Source organism: Choloepus didactylus, chromosome 7 (assembly GCF_015220235.1).
Source record: "Choloepus didactylus isolate mChoDid1 chromosome 7, mChoDid1.pri, whole genome shotgun sequence".
Lineage (NCBI taxonomy): Eukaryota > Metazoa > Chordata > Mammalia > Pilosa > Megalonychidae > Choloepus > Choloepus didactylus.
This window is the reverse complement of record NC_051313.1, coordinates 74,249,871-74,269,415: the sequence shown is the minus strand read 5'-3', so window position 1 is coordinate 74,269,415 and position 19,545 is coordinate 74,249,871.

The window sequence follows — 19,545 nt, the reverse complement described above, 5'->3', positions numbered from 1 at the left end:
CACTGCGCACACGCCACAATATCGGCCATGAACAGTGGCCTTTAGGGCACCCACAGCTAATTGTCCTAGAGCTGGGAAGGCAGAGCTGTGCAAAGAGGGGGAAATTAACACGCCCCAATCAATCATCTTTAGAGCAGGCTGGGAACACCCCTGCACAGCCCGGCAGCCCAGAGCTTCCCTGGAGGGCCGGTGTGCACTTGTGATGTGGCGCAGCCTTCCCTAGGCAGGGGTCCTGGAAGAGCACAGCTGACAAGGGGGACCCACTCAGAAATCCCAGGGACCCTACGCCAATGCCAGGGACTTGTGGGTCAGTGGCAGAGATGATCTGTGGCAGGACTAAGGTGAAGGCTTGGACTCTTACAACAGCCTTAAATGTCCAGGAACACCTAGAAGGTTTGATTATTGAAGCTGCCCTGCCTCCCTAACCGCTCAGACACACGCCCCACATTCAGGGCGGACAGCACCAACAACACACCCAAACTTGGTGCACCAGTTGAACCCCACATACCACAAAGACAACGTTGGGGAGAACTGACTTGAGGGGAATAGGTGACTTGCGGATGCCATCTGCTGGTTAGTTAGAGAAAGTGTACGCCACCAAGCTGTAGATCTGACAAATTAGAGACTGATATTTTATAGACCCTGAAAGAACACTATCAAGTAAAGCAAATGCCAAGAGGCCAAAAACAACAGAAAATCTTAACACATATGATAAAACCAGACAATATGGAGAACCCAAACCCTAACAACGAAATCAAAAGATCAGAAGAGACACAGTACTTGGAGCAATTAATCAAAGAACTAAAATCAAACAATGAGAGCATGGCACAGGATATAAAGGACATGAAGAAGAGCATGGCACAGGAGATAAAGGACATAAAGAAGACTCTAGAAGAGCTCAAAGAAGAAATTGCAAGAGTAAATAAAAAAAATAGAAGATCTTACGGAAATAAAAGAAACTGTTGGCCAAATTAAAAAGACACTGGATACTCATAATCAAGATTAGAGGAAGCTGAACAATGACTCAGCGTCCTCGACGACCACAGAATGGAAAATGAAAGAACAAAAGAAAGAATGGGGAAAAAAATCGAAATGGATCTCAGGGATAAGACAGATAAAATAAAACGCCCAAATTTAAGACTCATTGGTGTCCCAGGGGAAGAGAAGGGTAAAGGTCTAGAAAAAGTATTCAAAGAAATAGTTGGGGAAAACTTCCCAAACCTTCCACAAAATATAAATACACAAAGCATAAATGCCCAGCAAACTCCAAATAGAATAAATCCAAATAAACCCACTCCAAGACATATTCTGATCAGACTGTCAGATACTGAAGAGAACAAGCAGTTCTGAAAGCAGCAAGAGAAAAGCAGTTCACCACATACAAAGGAAACAACATAAGACTAAGTAGTGACTACTCAGCAGCCACCATGGAGGCGAGAAGGCAGTGGAATGACATATTAAAAATCTGAGAGAGAAAAATTTCCAACCAAGAATACTTTATCCAGCAAAACTCTCCTTCAAATTTGAGGAAGAGCTTAAATTTTTCACAGACAAACAAATGCTGAGAGATTTTGCTAATCAAAGACCTGCCCTACTTCAGATACTAAAGGGAGCCCTACCAACAGAGAAACAAAGAAAGGAGAGAGAAATACAGAGAAATTTAACAGACATATATGGACCATTATGTACCAAGTCACCAGGACACACATTCTTCTCTGGTGATCACGGATCTTTCTCCAGAATAGTCCATATGCTGGGACATAAAACAAGCCTCAATAAATTTTAAAAAAAATTGAATTTATTCAAAGCACATTCTCTGACCACAGTGGAATACAAATAGAAGTCAATAACCATCAGAGACTTAGAAAATTCACAAACACCTGGAGGGTAAAAATGAGGGGGAGATGAAAACATTCCTGGATAATCAAAAGCTTAGGGACTTCACCAATAGATCAGTCCTATAAGAAATGCTAAAGGGAACTGAGCAGGCTGAAAGGAAGGGACACTAAACAATTGACTGAAACCACATGAAGAAATAAAGATTTCCAGTAAAGATTACATGGTAAATATAAATACCAATACTACTACATTTTTGATTTGTAACTCCACTATTTACTTCCTACAGGATCTAAAATACATAAACTGTAATGATTAATCAGTGGTTTTGGGCTCAATGTAAAATACGTAATTTTTGACAAGAACTACATAAAGGTGGGGGAATGGAGGAATAAAGGAACATAGTTTATGTGTCCTATTGAAGTTAAGTTGATATCAAAGAAAAACAAGATTGTTATCGACTTAAGAGGTTAAATTTAAGCCCCACGGTAAACACAAAGAAAGTATCAGAGAATATGACCATAGAAATGAAAAGTAGAGTATGGGTTAGGAGAAGTTGGGGATGGATCAATGGGGAATTAAGAAATGAGTGTAGGGTTTCTGTTTGGGGTGAAGGGAAATTTCTAGTAATGGATGGTGGGAAGGTGATAGCATTGCAACATTTTAAATGTGATTAATCCCACTAATGGAATGCTAGGGAGGGGGTGGAATGGGAAGATTTAGGCTGTATATATGTTTCCACAAGTGAAAAAAAAAAAAAAAAAAGACAGTCTAAATAGATAATGACCATTAAATGCCAAGGATGATCCTGGATGGGATCTGAGGATGGAGGAGAGGAGGCTCAAAGGGACACAGTTGGGACATAAGAAAAAAAAAAAGGAAATATAGAATGTAAGCTTTGTATCAATGTTGAATTTCTTGAACTTCTTAGCTGCGCTTAAAGGGAATGCATAAAAGAATGTTCTTGTTCATGGGAAATGTATATGTGAATTATACTGTTTGTTCAAGGATGTGTGCAGCCTGCTCTCATATATTCAGAAGACAGAGGAATAGATGATGGATGATAGATAGGGAGGGAAGGAGGGAGGGAGGGAGGGAAAGAAAGAAATGGTGGTAACAGGATGTTAAAGTTGGTGGATCGGGGTATCAGGGGAGGGGGGTCGGGGTATGCTGGAGTTCTGTGTATGGGGTTTGTATTGTTTTTGCAACTGTTCCTGTAAGTTTGAATTTATTTCAAAATAAAATTTAAAAAAAACACAAAGGGATTGAGAGAGGCATCAGATTTAAGAAACATTTCTGATTTAGTTAATTGCCTTTTTAAAAATCTGATGGAAAAAGTAAGGACTCAAGGGATTCAGTGATTCTTCTATGGTCACACAGTGAAGCAGTGGGGGAAAATATTAAAAGATGGTCTTATATATTTCCATCCACCAGTAACTCCTCTCACATAATGATGATACAGGGCTTAGAATTTGACTTCGGGGTCAAATTTACAATGCTATTGTCTGAAAAGCACTTTGACATCAAGAGGAAAATAGCTTCATTCTTCAACAATTGTAGGAGACATCAGGAATCAGCATTTTTTTATTCTGGGTGTAACCTTGCTAAAGAAATTTGATTTTAAAACATCATGTTCCAATAGAGATGATAAGTAGTTAAATAAACTCCCCTGGAAAGATGATTCACAGTTCTAGGCTGTTTGGTTTGGTTTGGTTTTAAACTACCATTCAGAAATGTTTTGAAGGACACACACACACACAAAAAAAAAGACAAAAGCACAGTTTGCTGAAACTGTCCAATATCAGTGATTTACTCATGCTGAGTTCAGCACTAAGATCATGCTGGGGTTGTTTTTTTTAGCATTTTCTGACTGACAAGGGAGGAACCCCATGAGTCTGAACATTCCATATCAACAACTAATGACAATGGAACTGGGATTTGATGTTTAAGGGCCTAGAACACCTTTGAGATTAAAATGCCTATTAACCATGGGCCAGTTCACTGTTTCATACTACCATGAGACATAACACCCATTTGATTTGGTGTGACAATGGTTTCTCTTCAAAGCACAGCCATTTCACAACAATGGGCTACATACTTTCACAGCTCTAGAACCTACACTCACATTTTAAACTGGATATTTCCAGTCTTATTTTGGCATTCCTGTCATTGTTTGAAGTTCAATGTGTGCCCTAAAAGTTACTTTTAAAATTTCCTCCTGTGTAATCTACATCTGCTTATATTTTCTGTAACCAGATCATTTGGGTTGTATCTTTGAATAATATAATAACTGGAGCTAACATAATGCCTGAGCATCTTAGACCTTTTCATTAGGTCCTTCAGTGACCACCCTTGACACCTGCTTATACCAGATAAATAGCTTCTCCCTCTCCTACCCAGGTTCATGCACTTACCCCCTCCCACAACAGAAAGTCAAATACAAAATCCTCAGTCCCCACTCTTGCTGAACCAACCACTTCAGCTCCACTCATGAAACAATATAAAGGCACAGGCCCCAACTGTGGTTTGATGGACTGAGCCCTCTACCATGGGACTTGACCTTGAGGAGACTGTTGCAGCAAAGGAGAGGCTAGGCCTGCCTAAAATTGTGCCTAAGAGTCTCCCCCTGAGTACCTCTTTCTTACTCAGATGTGGCCCTCTCTGTCTGGCTAAGCCAAATTGGCAGGTAAAATTACTGCCCTCCACCCTACATGGGATCCGACACCCAGGGGAGTAAATCTCCCTGGCAGCATGGAACAAAAATCCCGGGGAGGAATATAGACCCAGCATCGTAGGATGGAGAACATCTTCTTGACCAAAAGAGGGATGTGAAAGGAAATGAAATAAGCTTCAGTGGCAGAGAGATTCCAAAAAGAACTGAGAGATCACTCTGGTGGGTACTCTCACGCACAATATAGACAACCCTGTTCAGGTTCTAATGAATTGGAATAGCTAGAAGTAAATACCTGAAACTAACAAACTACAACCCAGAACCCATGAATCTTGAAGACGATTATATAAAAATGTATTTTATGAGGGGTGACAATGTGATTGGAAAAGCCATATGGAACACAATCCCCTTTGTCCAGTGTATGGATGGATGAGTAGAAAAATGGGGGCAAAAAAAAAAAAGGCACCCAGTGTTCTTTTTTACTATAATTGTTCTTTTTCACTTTAATTTTTATTCTTATTATTTTTGTGTATATGGTAATGAAAATGTTCAAAATTTATTTTGGTGATGAATGCACAACTATATAATGGTACTGTGAACAACTGAATATACACTTGGTATGACTGCATGGTATGTGAATATATTTCAATAAAATTGAATTTAAAAAACAAAAAAAAATTAATAAAAATTACAGATCCATTCACTCCTCTTTTTGCATTCCTAAGTGTCCTTTACCTGATCTTTATTAATACATGAGGGCTCCAGAACAACCCACAAAAGGGAAAAAAAAATAAAAAAATAAAAAATAAAATAAAATAAAATAAAATAAAAATAAGATAAAATAAAATAACCCACAAAAGGGAAAAAATAAAATATAAAATAAAATAAATGAAATAAAATGAATAAAATAAAATAACCCATAAAAGGGAAAAAAATAAACAAAAATAAAATAAAATAACATAAAATAAAATAAAATAAAATAAAACAACCCACAAAAGGGAAAAAATAAAATAAAATAAAATAACCCATAAAAGGGGAAAAATAAAATAAAATAAAAGTAAAGTAAGATAAAATAAAATAAAATAAAACATAGGCCCCAGAGTCCCCAGGCCACTCACCAAGCCACAGCCGGAGCTTGGCTGAGCCTATGCTCCTGACATGTTTCCCCATGTGACCCTGCAAAGCATGCTGATCCTCTCTGTGAGTATTAATAGACCTTTCATACATCTCTGGTACCACTCATTCTTGCTGCACTTGATGATCCACATAAAGATCCTTACAACTCAATTGGCATAATAGGCATGATATACAGGTCACAGTAGACAGGAGATTCCAGCCATGTCTCATCCTCTTTCTGATTAACATGCCAGCTTTCTCAACTAGGTGAAACTATTTGGGAAGGCTCTCTCTCAGCCTGGAGATTATGCATACTGCTTTGTGCTACTTCATGTTGCCTATTTCAAGTGTTGCCACCCTAAATTGTGGGTCGTGTGAGTCACATTCAGAGAACTTCCCAAAACCCTACAACCTGGCCTGGCAAAATTTCTGGCTGGCAGAGTACCATAAGTCCTATTGCTCCCTTCCAGAGTCCCTAAGGCTAGGCTGCTTGGCTATTTATTCCAAAAGGACTCCAAGTCAGTAGGTGGAATTCATCATCACTAGCAGGGCAGGAAGGGGACTCCCCTGCCCTCCCCTGTTAGTGAGGTAGAACCTGTCAGGTCACGTTCCTGGTGTGAGAGGAGGGCTGAGAGACCTTCCACACACTGCCCTCTGTGTCTGAGGACAACACTGAGGCTCAGTAGTTCAAGATACACTTTTCTCTTAACCCCATTCCCCCTCCCTGGACCTTTACTGGTGACCTCTGGAGGAGATCAACCAATTGCTAAAGAAATGGAAAAAGCCAATTGCTAAAGAAATGTAAAAGCCCTTATAATGGGCTAGCACAACTGCATACCAACATTCAAAGGCACTCATCCTCAGATCGCAGGGACTGGGGGCCCTACCTAAGGCCACCATAGCTTTGAAGGATATTGATCCAGACTCCTCTGAGGTCAATTGGGAGGCATCTGCCTACAAACAGGGCAAACAGGGTGGCACCTCACGGGTATTTCAGGTTAGGACATAGCAGGTTGAGATCACAGGAGACAAGGAGGAGGAAGAATTTGAAACCAAAACATATAATTTCATGTGGATGGAGGTTCAAACTATTCTGAAAGATTTTGTGCAAAATGATGAAAGGCGGCGGGGGGGGATGCATATTGGTTACCGACAGTCTTTAAAATGGGGTCTGAGTTGCTTACTCTCATCCAAGAAAATGAGGCAATTGGTCACAATCACTAAAGACCCTGAGTCTCTTCCCCTATTGACCTGGATATTTACGGCATGGAAAAAAAGGCACACCTGTCCACAGCGGGTATTACCACTAAGGCAGACACCCACTGGCAAACAAGTGACAAGCCCTGATTGTTACTTAGAAACAATTCAGATGAGGTAATGTGTATAACATTTCTTCAAGCTATCAGAGTAAAGAGACACAGAGTTCATCTCCAACCCTGAGGAAGTTCCCCAACCCCTAAATTACAGGGCAGCCCTGCTCAATTTTATGGCATGGTTCACACTAACAGCAAGGCTATGGACAAGGTAGAACTTTTGGCATGACATAAGAGGGACTCATATCCAGAGTTATAGATCCTGGCTTATCAGGCCAGGCCATCCTACAGGGGAACACATGCCCCCAACCCCATCCCCAGGATAGCCCAGCTTCCTCTTTCTGCATATCAAAAGCCCATTCCCCTCAACCAAGATGTGACTATTGAAAGAATTCTTATTAAACAGCTACCCCAGTGATTGCAGTTTTTGCTCTTACTTTCCCAGCTATGGGAATTGATGCTTTAATGCATCACCTGGAATAAAATCAAATCCTTGGCACTCTTGGTGGGGCGTACCAAATGTGAACTCATGGAACTACCACTGACAATCAAGGTGGTTGACACATTGCAATATCACCTGAAACAAGGTACTGTGGGGCTCTGGCCTATAATCCAAGATCTCCTAAAAGAGGGAGTCATTATATCTGCCATCCCCTCTCCCCCAAACAGTAGCCCTATTTTGCCAGTTCTTACAGCCTCTTTCAATGAAAGGCAATTAACCATGGATTATAAGAACCTTAGTGAAAAAGTCGCACCCATCAAAGGTCCTATTCCTAACATCATCTCATAATATCATCAAACTAGTAGAAGATATACAAAAGAGCACAGGTGATTTCTTTTCCTGTGATTGACTTGGCCAACATATTTAGATAATACATAAAGAATCCCAACCTTTGCTGTCAAGACCTTAACAAATTGTCTTTAAAGACTGCTAAATACTGGCACTACATAGATGATATCTAATTAAAGGGCAACTCTGAAGAGGGTCACAACAGGACTTAGCTGTACTCACAAAACACTTAGATGAATAAGGTTGGGCAATACCACTCCATAAAACACAAGGATCAACAAATTGTAAAAGATGCCTGAATACAATATACCAGAAATGGGTTGGCTTTTACCAATAGGGATTTATTAAGTTACAAGTTACAATTCTAAGGCTGTGAAAATGTCCAAATCAAGGCATCAACAAGAGGATACTCTGTGGGATTGAATGTATTATGTCCCCCAAAACGCCATGTTCTTTAATGCAATCTTGTGGGGGCAGACGTATTAGTGTTGATTAGGTTAGACCATACTGATTGAGTGTTTCCATGGAGATGTGACTCAATCACCTGTGGGCAAGACCTTTGATTGGATAATTTCCATGGAGGTGTTATCCCACCCATTCAGGGTGGGTCTTAAATCACTGGAGCCATATAAAAGAGTTGACAAACAGAAGGAACTCAGAGCAGCTTAGAGAGGCATTTTGAAGACAGCCGTTGGAAGCTGATGCTGACATTTTGGAGAGTGCCATTTTGAAACGCAACCTGGGAGAAAAAAGACACCAGCCACATGCCTTCCCAGCTAACACAGATTTTCCAGATGCCAATGGCTTTTCTCCAGTAAAGGTACCCTATTGTTGATACCTTACCTTGGACACTTTATGGCCTTAAGACTGTAACTCTGTAACCAAATAAACCCTCTCTACATAAGCCAATCCATTTCTGGTGTTTTGCAAAATGGCAGCATTAGCAAACCAGAACAGATACCTTCTCTGAAGAAAGGCTGCTGGCCTCTGGGGGGTTCCACTATCAGATAGCAAGGTACATGGTTGGCATCTGCTGGTCCTTCACTACCAGGTTTCATTGCTTTCAGCTTCCGGTTACAGTGGTTTTCTCTCTGAGCATCTGTGGGTTCTCTCTTAGCATCTCCAAGGCATTTCTCTCTCTCTCTCTCAGCTCTCTCAAAATGTCTCTGCCTTTTATCCTCTTACAAAGGACTCCAGTAAAGGATTAAGACCCACCTTCAATGGGCTAGGTCACATCCCAATTGAAACAACCAATCAAAAGGTCCCACCCACAATAGGTCTATACCCACAAGAATGGATTAAAAGAACATGGCCTTTTCTGGGCTACATAACAGCTCCAAACTACCACACTGGGCATCATCTGATCTGTTAAGAGCAGATAGATTCCCACCACCATCAAACACCAACTCTTAAAACTAAGCCTTGGGAAGATATGGCAAAAGAGATGAAGGATATAAAGAAAACACTGGGTGAATATAAGGTAGAAATTGAAAGTTTGAAAAACAACTGGCAGAATATGGAAACGAAAGGCACAATACAAGAGATGAAAAACACAATGGAGACATACAACAGCAAATCTCAAGAGGCAGAAGAAAACCCTCAGGAACTGGAGAACAAGACATCTGAAATCCTATGCACAAAAGAACAGATAGGGAAAAGAATGGAAAAATATGAGTAACATCTCAGGGAATTGAATGACAACATGAAGTGCATGAATGTACATGTCATGGGTGTCCCAAAAGGAGAAGAGAAGGGAAAAGGGGCAGAAGCAATAATGAAAAACATAAAATTACAGATCTAAGAAGCGCAGCATACCCCAAACAGAATAGATCTGAATAGACCTATGCCAAGAAACTTAATAATCAGATTATCAAATGTCAAAGACAAAGAGAGAATCCTGAAAGCAGCAAGAGAAAAGCAATCCATCACATACATAGGAAGCTTGATAAGACTATGTGCAGATTTCTCAGTAGAAACCACAGAGGCAAGAAGGAAGTGGTATGATATATTTAAGATACTGAAAGAGAAAAACTGACAACCAAGAATCCTATATCCAGCAAAACTGTCCTTCAAATATGAAGGAGAGATTAAACTATTCTCTGACAAACAGACAATGAGAGAGTCCGTGAATAAGATAGCTGCTCTACAGGAAATACTAAAGGGAGCAGTACAGACAGATTGAAAAAGGCAGGAGTGAGAGGTTTGGAACACAATTTTGGGTGATGATAGCACAACAATGTTAGGTACACTGAACAAAGATGACTGTGAGTATGAATGAAAGAGGAAGCTTTGCAAGGTTTTCAAAATGGGGTGGTATTGGGGAAAAAATACAATCAATGCAAACTACAGACTATAGTTGTTGGAAACATTGTGTAGTATGCTTCCTTTGATGTGGCATTGGCAATGTACCAAAGCTGGATGCCTGTGAGAGGGGCATATAAGGGAGGGAAGTGGGAATCTTGGCATTTGTGATGTTGTCTGACTCTTTCATTATACTTTATTTTAAATCTATCTTTCCTTTTGTTGCCTTTTAGCTGTCTTTTTCTTTCTTTCTTTTTCTTTTTCCTTTTTCTCTCCACCTTCTTTGACTCTTCCTTCTTCTTTGTGGAAAAAATGGAAATGTCCTTATATAAACAGTGGTGATGGTGGTGAATGCATAAGTACATGATTATGCAGGGAACCATCAATTGTTTACTTAGGATGGGATGTGTGTGAATAAAACCATCTTTAAAAAAAAAAAACAGGATGATGAAGAAACCTTGAGGGCATTATATTGAGTGAAGTAAGTCAGACACAAAAGGTCAAATATTGTATGGTCTCACTGATATGAACTAATTATAATATGTAACCTCACAGACATGAAATACAGGTTACCAGGGTATAGAATGAGGCTAAAGAATGTGGAGCAGTTGTTTATCATAATAAGCAGAATGTTTAACTAGGTTGAACTTAAGTGTTTGGAAATGGACAGAGGTGATGGTAAAACATTATTGTGAGAATAACTAAAAGTGCTGAATGGTGTGTAAATGTGGTGGAATGGGGAAGCTTAGAATCACGTATGTCACCAGAAGGAAAGTTGGAGGTTAAAACATGGGAATGTATAATACAGTAAATCTTGTAGTGGACTATGTCCATGATTAACTGTACAAACATTAGAAATCTCTTTCATGAACTAGAACAAATGTATGACATTATAACTAGAAGTTAATAATAGAAGGGTATATAGGGGAAAAATACCTATTAAAACCTATGTACTACAGTTAGTAGTATTTAACATTCTTTCATCAACAGTACAAATGTACTATACCAATACTATGAGTCAATAATGGAGGGGTTTTAGGGATATGGGAGGATTTGAGTTTTCTTTGTTTTTATTTCTTTTCTGGAGTAATGAAAATGTTCTAAAAATTGAAAAAAAGATTAATTGTGATGAATGCACAGCTGTATGATGGTACCATGGGCAACTGATTTTGCACTTTGGATGACTGTATGGTATGTGAACAATCTGAATAAAGTTGAATTAAAAAAAAAAAAAAAAAAAACTAAGCCTGCCTCATACACTAAGACTAAGACACACATAGGTGCCTATTAGGATTATTCATGATCTGCAGGCAAAACAACCCACATCTCTAACTCTTATTAAAACCCATATAGAGAATCATATGTAAATCTGTGGTTTCCACTGGGAGGGGGCCCCAAAAATGAACTTTAGAGTGGTCACTACAAGCTATTTCCCAAACCACGCCTCTTGTCCCATCAGAAATAGATTTTAGACTAAAGGCCTTACCCTCCTCCAAATATGCCTCTTCGAGTCTTTGGACTAAGTATGGAAAACAATGGCCTCCTCTGGACTTTTGGACTAAGAACCTCCTCTTGCCTGCTGTCCACTATACCACATTAGAAAGGCAGACCTTGGCTACTTATTGGGCTTGTCTCAAAACAGAGGTGCTTACAGGGCCACAACTGGTCAGCCTGTGCACACAGATTCCCATTATGCCATGGTTGAGGGAGAATTTCCAGCAGAAGCTCAGCAGAGCACTGAAACCCCACTGATAAAGTGGAATTGGTACCTATAAGGAGAGGGCAAAACTTTACAAACTGGACTTTTCCAAATTACAGGACACTGTGCTTTCCCCATGCTCAGCCACTTACCCAAAGATCTTGAGAAACTTGCAGTGGCACCCCCACTGACTCCTCCTTTAGCCAAGTGGGGAGTCCCTTGGGACTCCAATCAGGGAACCCACTTCAATTCCATACAGTTCAACAATGAGTGCGCAAACAAGGAATCATTTGAAATTTTCACTTGCCCTACCACCCACAGGCAGCAGGACTTATAGAGAGACACAACAGCCTTCTAAAAAAAGCCATTACTTAAATTACTTAATGGCAAATGTCTACCAAAGTGGGTTAAACTTTTGCTTCAAGCTTTAATACTTCTGAACTCCAGGCCAATGGGGTTCCACATGCCCCACACAAATTACCTCCTAAAAAGTCTCCTAAAATCTTTCTACTCATACTCAAGGGAAACCCAAATCCCACTTTCAGATCTAAGATGATTACCTCCTCATCTAAGCAATAAAAACCTTTCTCATTTTCTCCATCACTTCTCACCAAATACAAAGTGGGCAAATAATAAAATGGGATCCCCTTAATTGATAGCCTAAAAGGGTGACAAGGGGGCTCATATTTGAACATACACACCCAAAGGGGAAATTCCCAGATCTGGAAACATTACCAGAATACACAAGATATAAAAGATGTATACTAAACCCTAGTTCCCCCAATTCTTTACAGGAAGTATAAATTATTGCCACAAGCCCAAGGAGGGGTACGGTGTAGATTACAGTATGAGGTGAAAACAAATTCTGCCCAGTACAGGTTAGCCATATGTAGATATGACAAGACCAGGCAAAAGCAAAACTCAAGAGTTTGCCACACATATCCAACCAGAGAGATATTTAAGACTCAATACTTCTTCCTTGGTTGGTGGTGCAGCTACCTCAAACTGCCAGAGGCACGTCACCAAAGCTGGTAGAGTGAAAATGCTTATCCCTGGCTATGGCTTATATTATTCTTATGCCTGGCATGGGTTATTGGGTTGCTGGCCAACTCAAGGGCCTAACCATAACAGTGGAAGCCTGCAGAACTAAATACAGGGGGGCCAACCTCCCCCTCAAATTGGACCAACCAGACATGTAGGAAGTTATAATTTCAGACCAACACGCCACTGGGCATGGATTAATCACCACCCAAAGGGACCTTTATAAAAATGGATACAATGACATCAATAACAAAACAACACAACCCACATACCCACAGCTATCCAAATACTGTCTGGTAAAGTGGCCATTGACTGGCTACACACCTGCCCCCAACTCAAGCCTCTGCTGTTACAAACACTATGCTTTAGTATACCACCTCTGGTGCTGGGAGAAGCAACCCTAGATTATTCTTCATTAATACACTGGGCCACCATCAATGCAGCATAACACACTGAGAATATACACACTCTGTGGATTGTCTCAAATTATCCACTGAGAAGCAGCAGAAAGGTTGATTACAAACATACCTTGGCCCTCACAGTCCAAGAATATGTTACTAGCCAAGACCTTCTGGCCCTCACCTTTCCCCGATGGATAGCAACCTGGGAAGGATACCCGCCAGTGGGATGGCCATGTCATATCACTTCACCTCAGACAATATCACCCCAGCCCAAGTTCATGGCTAGAAGTGATGATGCCCCTCACCACAAGGCCATTAACAACCAAAGTATATTCCCCCATGACTAGTTTTAACCAGACCTGCCTTGTTTGTACTTCACTATTCCAGTTCTTACTCCTAACCGCAGTATCCATAACAGCTTCAGAAATGTCTTTGCCAATGTCACCCCCCTGAATTTCACCTCCTTGATACTGCTATCTGCTTTCTGGAAATCCCTAGAAGCTAAGCCATACTGCCAAACCTTGGGTGATAAACCCATAGATTGCAATACCACCCTGAGGGGCACACAAACACTATGGGAAGCCAAAGAATGCTTACAAAACCACACCAAGCAGGAGATTAACATGATACAATGCCTCCCTCACCTTCCACAGGAGAACTTGCCCATCTCTATCTTCTACGAATCCACAGTGACTCCTGCTGGCCATCACCCCCTTCACCTTTAACAGACACCCTTCATCTTTAACATCTCCACAATACAAATAGCCAGCATGATTCTATTCTAAGACCCATAAAGCTGAGGCATCACAGGGTTTGTTGTAGAGAATTAAAATAAAATATGGGCTTTTGTGCTGTCATGATGCCTCAGCATCTTAGACCCTATTGTTAGGACTCTCAGTACCACCCCTGACACTTGCTTATATAAGATAAATAGCTTCTCCCTCTCCTTCCTGTATCCTACCCAGGTTCATGCATATCCCCCTCCCACCCCCACATACAAAGACACAAATTCCCCAATCGCCATTCTTGCTTGACCAATCACCTCAGCTTCACCCACGTAACATTATAAAGGCATAATCCCCAAGCTACCGTAATTTTTTTCTCCCTGCCTGTTTGGTTGAGCCTATGCTCCTGACATGTTTCCCCATGTGACTTTGCAAGCATGCCACTCCTCTCTGTTCTAGGACCTGTGAGTACTAATAAACTTTTCTTTCATACACCTCTGGTGTCATTCATCCCTGCCGCCCCTGAGGCAAGGATCCTTATAAAGATCTTTATCTTTAAGGATCTTATAGGGACAATGGCTATGCTGAATATAAAAAACAAGGATATGAATATAAAAACTGTAGAGATAGGACCACAGTTACAAAGAATGCAGTTTATTTTTAAAAGTACAAATTTAAAACCTCCCACCCAAGAATTTTTCATTGCTAACACTTTAGCAAACTCCACAAAGTACTGATATAATTGAATTAAATTAAAAATAAATTTTTGTTGTAACAATATGAAATGTTTAAATAAAAATTAAGTGATTAGGGATAGAAAAGATCAAAAAACATTAATATATACACTTAAAATAATAAATGTCAACATATATGCATGGTAATTTAAAATTGGTTATTTATAAAGTTTAAATGACCAGGAAAAAATTAACATAAAATTCCATAACTCAGATTTAAAATAATAATAGCAAGCATGCCTTACACTGTCCTAAATTATGATTTATAACACTTGCTGATTGCCATGTTCTAAGATCCACCAAGCTGCAGGTATCAAAATTCAGTTATATAACAGGTCTGTAATATAGCCAAAACTTTAGACATGTTTAATTGCATTTTAGATTAACACTTTATATTCGATTTCATAAGCATGACAGTGTAAAACAAAAGACAAATTCCTTATTTTAATCTCAGGATTAAATTTTCAAAATCCCAAATCCTCAGTGTTTTTGTACTTTAAAGAAAGAATGTTATGCCCCTTAGTATTCTGGAAAGTTAATATGGGAGACTGAAATTCAATTTTCTTTTATCTAAGAAGAGTAATATTTGAACAAGATCACTGTGCAGGTTTGTATATATTATGTCCCCAAGAAAAAGCCATATTCTTTAATGCAGTCTTGTAGGGGCAGATTGGTTAATCTTTTTGATTTGGGTGTGACCTCTTGATTGAATGTTTCCATGGAGGTATAGACCACATCCATTCATGGTGGTTCTTAATTAAATAACTGGAATCCTATAAGAGCAGCTGAGAGATACTTTTGGAATGGCCATTGAAAGCTGACGCTTGGAGATGGGGACAGAAGGATGTTTGGAGATGCTAAGCTAAGAGATGCTAGCCCAGAGTTTGCTCCAGAGAAACTAAGAGAGAACCCCCAGACAGTTAGATGCACAGGATCTGAAGAGGCTAAGAAAGAAAAGCCCAGAGATATTTTGGAGAAAGCCATTTTGAAACACAACCCAGGAGCAAAGGAAAAGCAGATGCCACCCATGTGCCTTCCCAGCTGACAGAGGTGTTCTGGATGCCATCTGCCATTCTTCAGTGAAGGTATCTTCTTGTTGATGCCTTAGTTTGGACACTTTTATGGCTTTAGGACTGTAAATCTGTAACCAAATAAACCCCCTTTACAAAAGCCAATCCATTTCTAGTATTTTGCATAATGGCAGTGTTAGCAAACCTGAACAATCACATTTGTCATGGATGAAGTATTTCTCCTGTGGTAATTTATTCATTGGTTTATGAAACACAGGCCTCTGGGGATAACAAATCCACATATTCTGTTTTCTTTTCTGACTTATCTGACAAATATGTAGAGTTGCCCACATTCAGATGGTTCCCTGGTCCTCATGTTCTGATGTTAAAGGATACTGAAGTGATGTTGCAGAGCAGGAAGCAAACTGGGGCGCTGTCATGGCCGAAGTGGGTCTTTGCTACCAAGAGGCCAAAGAAGATGCCGGGCATGTTCAGAGGCATGAACTTTTTATTCAGAGCTTACTTACAAGGAAAAATGTAAGTCAGTCATGTTGCCCTGAAATCAGGAGCTTCTCTAAATGGATTCAGGAGCTGCTCTTAATGGCGGCAAGTTCAGAGCACAATGTGGAAATAGTCTGCACTTTGGGGAGACTGAACAAGCTGGTTATAAGGGCTCGACATTCCAATGGGTATGAGAGCATAAGGCAGGGAGCAGGGGTCGTGCAACGTAGGGAGGGATTGATTGTAATCAACAGGGAGGAGGGGAGGATTATGGATTATCTTGTAGATAACAGTATCTCAGGGAGTCTCAGGAAGGAGGTAGTTTCAGGTATTCATTACATTTAGCACCTGATATTACAAGGAGAATAGGTCAAACCTTAATTGTCCTAGGTCAAGCAAACTACTGTGTGCAGTCTTCAAGATACTTGGGGGCCCAGGGCTCCCAGAGGTGCCAACTGATTGGGCGGCCTCACTGAGTGGGGTGTGAGGTGTCGCAGGAAGGTGCAGGGCTGGCTGAAAAATGGTAAAAGAAGGGGTGGAAGGGTGGAGCAGGCTTCAAACCCCCACCTAGAGTCCCACAGGTAGCTGCTCCAAGTCCACTCTCCCACTGTCCTGCTCCCAGCATGGTCCACATGGTCCCTCCCACTGAGATGTAGAGTGACAAAAGGAATGCCAGCTACATCCCTGTGCAGGCTGCTTATGTTCACACTTTTGGTGCAACGGATTCACATCTGGCTGTGGTGATTTCTGGTGGAGGAACTGAGGGAACTGCTGGTCTTTCACCTGGAGGCCCATACCACACCGAGCCATAATTCTGAAAATTGGGTAGATGAGCCAGGCCCAGCTGATGGTGATCATAGTGGACTCCAACGGCCTTCACCACCTTCAGATGGCCCCAGGTACAGAATCAGGTGAAGAGCATGCTCCCAGGCCTAGCAACATCTTACCAGGAATGTCGGCCCATGCATCGGATCCTCAGACTCCCCAGCACCCGATTGCTTAATAGAGCATAAGTATTCCTAGGAGTATTGTAAGCACAGTCCTAATTTTGCTACCAAAGTGGAGGGAAACAAGTATCCTTAACTCTCTACATTCCATTCTGTGTCTTAAAGAATAATGGCTTGATTATTTTGCTGCAAACATCAGTTTGCAGATAACTTCTAATAAAAAAATGGATTTTCTTGCTTTTTTGCCCAATGGCAAAAAGATCCTTGATCACTTAAGACAAATTTATTTTTAAAAAAGAATATAGATATTATTTGTACAGAAGATCAGTACAAATTTAATATTAAAAAATTTTCCCTTCAATTTTTCCTCATTCCTCATCAATATACAGTCACTTTTTATGGTCATCTTCATTTGTGGGCTTCTGATGCAGAGAAACAAAAAGCAACATGTTCATCCTTTTCAAAAGCAGCGAAGAACATAAAGTTTACTGTCAATCTCTTATATTTAACTATATCCTGGAAAACCTAGTTCATTTCAGATTAATTTTATAAGATTTTAAATACTGACATACTCTAAAAAAATAATGCTTGGAAAAAATCAATAATTGGAAAAAATAAAAATTAGTCAAACAATGCTTGGATTGCTAAATCTCTGGGAATATATGCTTTTATGGAGATTATAGCATGAATTAAAATCCTTGTCCTCTTAAGATGCTAAAATATTCTAAGAAATCTTGGCTTACTCTATTGAAATAGGTGATAGCTTCAGAAAAATAAGCAAAATTTTAGTTTTAGAGAATCAGGCAGAGAAATGTGAACTAAAATACAACATTGTGCATAATTCCTGAAAAAACATGCATGTGGACTCAAAATTATGTTTTCTTCTTCCATTAAAAAGAGGATTGGGTAGTCAAGGAACATAATATACAGAAGAAATCTAGCAATCCAAGATAGTTATTATATAATTGCATTGATTATATATTCACTGGCCAATTTGTTGAAACATGTCACTCTGAGAAGGAACATTTGTAATCTCCTACTGCCATCTTATGTAATGTCTTGTCACTGCACAATACAAAAGAAGGATTACGTATTAAGGAAAACCAAGAGCACTTTCTGGAAGTTGAATATCAAGCTCACGTTTCTCACATTAAAATTATACATCTATTGTTCCACTCTCCACTCTATTTACAATAGGATTAAAGAAAGTTTGCCTGTTGAGTGAATCATATAGTTAACTTATTAAATGTTCTACTCTGGTCATATTTATTAGCTCGTATATAGCTCATTGTAATGTAAAATGCTAGGTAGTGCTATATATTTTTCAGATGCATGAGTAATGCAAGAGCTTGAGTTTAAAATTTATAATAATAAAGCAAAAACAAAATATAGTTCTGTTCATTAAAGCAACAGAAGTCAACAGACTCTATTACATCAGTTTGTCCTGACACCAATCAAGTCATAAAGCCATCAAATGTTACATAGCAGAACTTTATGTTAACTGTAAACACATGCCAGCATTTTAATCTAAATTGCAAGTAAGCTGAATTTGCATTATTTTTCTATAAATTCTAACAATTCTTGTTTAATACATGTCACTAATCAATTACATTCAAAAGCCATATAACCCCATGCAGTTTGGAAAGCTGTCACTAGAATAGTCTCCCCACTATAGTATCCCAACTATTAGACAAATATATCACTCAGGAATATGTTCATCCACAAGTTAAAAAAAAAAAAAGCCAACTAAACATGGCTTAAACAAATGGAAGTTTATTTGTCTCCAAAAGCAGGACAATGTTGCCTTTGGGTTGATTTTGCAACAGTGTCATTAGTTACCATGGTTCTTTCCAGCTTTCCATCCCACCATTCTTAGCACATTGACTTTGTCCTCATGCTTATCATCTGATGGTCACAAAATGTATATTGTAGTCTCAGACATTAAGTAAGTGTCAAGACTGGAATAAAGCGGAAGTGAGAGCACCACATGCCAGAATTACATCACCTGGCATTTCTAGCTGCAAGCAAAGCTGGGAAACAGTATTTAGCTAAGCAGAGTCCACGGTAAAAAAAATTAGCAAGATATGGAGAGGAATGGATATTGGGAAGAAACTAACAATATCTGACAATGAGATTTACACTGATCTATAAATTAAGACTTTGAGTCCAAATGGTGGACTAAGCTGAAACAGGAAGCCTCCCTCTCATTCCAAATACATAATAATGCTAGGTGAAATGTCAGGAAAAAAAGGGCATAGCCAAGCTTGAAGAAAGTCAGGAAGTCTTCAAGTGCCACAGACTAAAAAAGAACCAATAATAATAATACTTGGGAGCTGAAGCCCAGACCCTACAGAGGTAACTGGAATGAATGTACTTCACAAACAAAGTGGAGACACCAGTGCACAGAAATGAGCTGGCACTGATACAGGAGCTGGGAAGGGACAGTCTGGCCAGAAGAAT